This window comes from Sipha flava, unplaced genomic scaffold (assembly GCF_003268045.1).
Source record: "Sipha flava isolate LNK unplaced genomic scaffold, YSA_version1 19713_pilon_pilon, whole genome shotgun sequence".
In the NCBI taxonomy this organism is placed as follows: Eukaryota; Metazoa; Arthropoda; class Insecta; order Hemiptera; family Aphididae; genus Sipha; species Sipha flava.
In genome coordinates this window covers 1-5,436 of record NW_020272771.1, presented here as the reverse complement: position 1 = coordinate 5,436, position 5,436 = coordinate 1, and the positions used below count along the sequence as shown (strand labels likewise).

The following is a 5,436-nucleotide window of genomic DNA, read 5'->3' as shown; positions in this document are numbered from 1 at the left end:
ACGAACAGACAGGGTCAGTGGATCTTGGACGGATCTTCTGTGATCGCCGTCAACAGTGATACGATTTACAACGTCCTGGTCGAACATGGATAATCCTTGGAAATCGCCCGGACCGCGTTTCGTCGACCATTGGAAGGGACTGGTCCAGTTCTCCTGATTTTGATAACAACGAGTTATCACCAAAATCAAATTTCGGGAGATCGGTTGTACCAGCCTTAGAAAAATAAATTTCCCGTATTATAATAATTATTAAAAAAAAAATTTTTACCTAGCCAACGTAACCAACGTAAAATTACAAAAATCCTTATATCTGTATATATAAAACAGTAAGCTGATTGACTAATCTATCAATGCAAAGCTCAAACCATTAAACGGATCGGGCTGAAATTTAGCATACACTTAGCTATTAAGGCTTAGGCATCCGCTTAGAAAGGATTTTTCGAAATTTTGATTTTAAAAAGTTGAAATGGGTAAAAATAATTTTTTTACGTGTGATTTGTATTTCTATATTCATATAATAACAATAGCAGTCCACCGATTACGGGAAATATGGTACGACACGGCGGTCAGAGGGTTTCCATCTACCTGTACTCTGACTTTTTTGTGTGTGTATTTTATCAGCATGTAGATATGAATTGTTCCGTGACTATATTATTATTTATGAGTTGTATAGAAAAAATCGACTAGCTCAATTATACAAATTGCATTATTGAATAATAATCTTACTTTACAGCAATTTCGGGGTATTATTTTATTATTATTACTAGCTGAATTACCCGTCGTTCACGGGTTTAATTATATAAATGTATGTAACGTGACAAGATTAAATTTTGTTTAATCTATTAAAATTTAAATTAATTAAGATTGTTGAAATAATTTTAATCTTTTTATTTTTTCTGTATGTATAAAACAGTAAGCTCACTGACAGGGCCGGATACAGAACAAGTGCCGCCCTGTGCCCTTTTAAATATGCCACCCCTACCCCAAGAAAAAAAAATCTTGTAATTATTTCTAATAAATTTATTTAATTTTAAAGAAATTAGGTCAATAGTCAAAACAAGCAAATTTTTATATGTAGGCAAAGATCAAAATTGCCGCCTTTTGTTTTATTATAACTTTAATAGAAAAATTGTCATATGAAGGAGCATAAAAATTAAAAAAACATTTTACACTCGTCAATTATTATATAAATAAAAAGAAATTATTAAATTAATATTACATAGGTTGTTGTTAAGGTATTACAATTTTGAATTTACAATAGTTATTATAAAATACAATATTTAGTATAATTTTTAAAAATGTACTTTTCTTGCATTTGATGACGCAAAATCTTTAACTAAATCGTCAATGTCAAGATCATTCGCAATTTGATTTTCAATTGAAATTGTGGCCAATCCAACTAAACAATCCTGAGAAATTTGTGATCTTAGATAGTTCTTTACAATTTTTAGTTTTGAAAAGCATCTTTCAGCTGAAGCTGCAGTTACTGGTAGTGTTAATACAATTCTTAGTGCTACATATACATTAAGAAATAATTCTATTAATTTGTTTTCACATATAAATTGTAAAATTGCAATGTAATGTATTTATTTCTTCACATAGTTCAACAGAATTTATATCAGAATTTAAACCGTCATTTGAAGAAAGTGCTAGCTGAAGATCTTTGCAGCACTTCATTAAATGTTCATAATTATTGACATTAGAAATATTATAAAGAAATAAAAATAATTTACTATGGTCTTCAAGTTGAATAAATCGGTCATTTATTAATTGGAGCATATTGTCTAATATTTGATGAAAAAAATTTATTTTGAAATTCTGTTTAGGATCTGTTATAGGAGTATCACGAGATTCGTAATCAAAATGAGTTTTTCTACGTCGAGTTCGAAATTGATTTATCTTGCACACCAAGCTCATTTGCTAAGTTCCTTACTAGTTTAAGTATTTTTTCAAAATTTTCATCACTACGATATGTTTGTAAAAATATTTTGGTATTATTTATCTGATTGATTGATTCGAGAATATTTAATGATATAGTTTGTAATCATTTACTAATGACATTAATTTCGCATAATAAATCATACCAAATTACTAAACTACATAAAAATTTGAAGCTTATTAATTTTTCAGCTATACCTTTAGCTTCAGAACGACTTCGAACGCCAGTTACACTCGTAAGTCAAATGTCTTCTGATATTTCTTCCAGTGCACCATAAATTTCAGCAATTTGAAATCTAATTGGTCGAACAGCGTCTATTCTACTAAACCATCGAGTTGCACTTAATGGTTTTACAGTAAGATTTTTAACATATTTACGAAAAACATCCCATCTTTGTGTTTATGCTGAAAAAAATGTATACATTTCTTGTATAGTATCAAAAAATGAAACTGCATCTAAACAACAATTTGCAGAATCATTCAAAACAAAATTTAAAGAATGTGCATTATATAGTACGTAAAAAGCTCTTGAATTTAGATTTCGAATTCTGGCTTGAACACCATTTTTTATAGCCACGCATATTAGCTCCATTATCGTATCCTTGACCTAATCCTAAACCTAAATTTCATCTAATGAAATATCTAATTCTCTAAGTTTTTGAAGAATAACGTCTGTCATATTTAAGCCAGTAGTATTGTGTAATTCTATAAAACCAATAAAGTGTTCATTTATAGAAACTTGTTCTATTTTACTTGTTTCGTTTTCAGTGGTTGAGACGAATCTAACTATTACAGTCATTTGTTCTGTATGATTTATATCCGGTGTACAATCTAAAATGATTGAATAATATTTTGCATTTTTTAATGCAGTTACGATGCGAAATCTTATTTTATTCGCCAATAATTGAATTACTTCATTTTGAATATCTTTTCCTAAATAATGACAATGAATTTCTTGAGATGATATTCTTCTTATGTGTTCTTTCATTACTGGATCGAATTTACTTAAAAACTCAATAAATTTTAAGAAGTTACCATTATTGGAAGAATAAAGTTTAATACATTCACCATTAGGTAAAAGTCGAAAATAGTGAAAAGTTGAAAATGATCTACAACTAGTGTTTATAGGAAATGTTTCCATATTTATTTGACGAGGTTCACATTCTATAAAATATAGTCTTAATTTTTCATCGATAAAGGGCCATTTATTAGGGTCATCAAGATCAAGATACTTAAAATTGGTGTACTTTTCATCATCATTGTAAGATTTTTCATTTTCAATATTTTCTTCACTTATAGCAATCTCTTTCTTGTTTTCATTTTCAGAGTCAAAATCATTTTTTTTTGCGGTTTATATCATGTATATCTTTAATATTTTTATTTCCACTATTTTCTTCACTGTTATCAGTATCATAATCATTACTAACTTTTTCTTGACCATTTTGTGGAAAAAATTTCAGTAAACTACCTTTTTGTTTAACTAAATCTGTTTCCCATGCTAATCTTTTCTTTAAGTATTGCGAACCTGATAATCGTTTACGCTTTTTTATATCATCGGCCATAATGTGTGAATAAATAATTAAATACAATATATACATATATATTTATGAAATGAAAGCTTAAAGCTTATTTAAAATATAAATTTTTTTAATATGATTAGTAAATTATTACAATTTACAAGTATATCGACGGTTTTAATTCTAAACGACCACCACCATCAGAACTAATTACGATTTCCAAGTATACTATTGAATCATTTACGCGATATACCAATAATGATATTTAAATTTAAATAATAATTTAACAGTAAATTAAAAATATATATTTATGTATATTATTTACCTATTATGTAATGTAGTCTTGATATATGTATATGCCTTAATAGTTGATTTATAAAAAAATTATATTGCTGAACTCGATTAAGAATGTACCTACACTACACTGTACAGTAAGAGTGAATGACACACAACAGTCTTGTGACATTATCGATTAAATTGTAATGGCACAACATGCGTCGAGACGTTATCGCAATTCAGGGAAAAATAATCTATATTTTTATAGATTGTTGTTTTAGAATTTTATCGATCTACACATTATGTTTGTATATTGTACTTTAAAATATGTTCAAATCTAAAATAAACGTGAAAAATAAGATATTTAATTTTTTCTTATATGCCGTCTCTATATAAATATAAATTTTGCCGCCGTAGGCTTGCGCCTACGTCGCCTACGCCTATAACCGGCCCTGGCGATATGGATACACAATATCTCTAGTCAACTTCTATATATATTATATTAGTATCGTAATTACTTTTAGGAACAACTTATATTATGTACCTAGCTAGGTATCTTATCTTTATAGCTCATATTATGAAAAAATTGATTTTGTGTTATTGACATTTTCAGTGTTATGCGCCCGTATATTTTATACACAGATTTATACTATAATATAAAATATTATTTATATTACTATTAAATATTATATAATATTAATTAACGCAGTTACATAAATGCATAAAATATTTATATGATTTTTTTTATTTTTTACAAAATTTGTCGCCCCAAAAAATTTGCCATCCTAAGCCCGGGCCTCACGGGCCTAGGCATAAATACGGCCCTGCTCACTGACTGTCCAATCAACGCACAGTTCAAACCATTAAACGGATCGGGCTGAAATTTAGCATACAGATAACTATTATGATATAGGAGGATTTTCTTAGTGCGCTAAGAAAAGATTTTTGGAAATTCAACCCATAAGGTGGTTAAAAAGGGTAAAAGAGAACAATTTAAAACGTTTTTATTGTTCTGATTTTTTAAAATTAAGTATACATACTCTGTAAAACAAATAAACATTGTCTATAAACTTTATTTTTTAAATTTCAATCCCTAAAGGGTTGAAAAGTGTAAAAATAGAAAAAACCACCAAGCCGGAACCGTTGAATTGAAGAGTATGAAATTTAGTCAGTAGATGGTCAGTAGATTCGTTGCATGATATAGACATCCGTAAAAAGGGATTTTTCAAAAGTCAACCCCTAAGAGTGTTAAAAGGGTTAAAAAGTGTAAAAATGAAAAAAAAAAAGAAAAACTTTCTTAGTCAATTTGATTTTAGCGAAAGTTAGAAGTACTCGCGACATGCCTTAGCTGTAGCATATTCTGGAATCGCAGCTACACTACTCGAGGGTAGTCGAACTGCCCATTGCTACCTTCAAACTAACACTGAATCTAACAACTTCGGTCACTCCCGTTTGTAATATATTAAAACAAAGTAATTTTGCGGAAGTTTTAAAAAAATACAAAAATAATAGTGCGGGACGAAATTACAATGGAACATAAGGGTGGTGTTGAGGCTTTAAATAGATATCTAAACAGTATAAGGGAAAATAAAAGGTTAATAGGTTATGTAACGGTTTTGCGGGGTGGAGACTTTAGGCAGACTTTACCAGTAGTATCAAAAAAAGACCAGAACTAATGAAGTTAATAAAGTCATGTTTTAAAAGA

General features: G+C 28.8%; 1 long non-coding RNA gene across 1 annotated transcript; it reads right to left on the bottom strand.

Annotated features, from left to right (window-relative positions):
• Positions 1-1,309: 1,309 nt before the first annotated feature.
• On the bottom strand, positions 1,310-3,885 carry LOC112681766. Its single transcript, XR_003148425.1, has 3 exons — positions 3,781-3,885; positions 2,137-2,343; positions 1,310-1,513 (listed from the first exon to the last, which is right to left on the bottom strand). It is a non-coding gene; the product is annotated as an uncharacterized LOC112681766 (long non-coding RNA).
• Between the last annotated feature and the right edge of the window lie 1,551 nt (positions 3,886-5,436).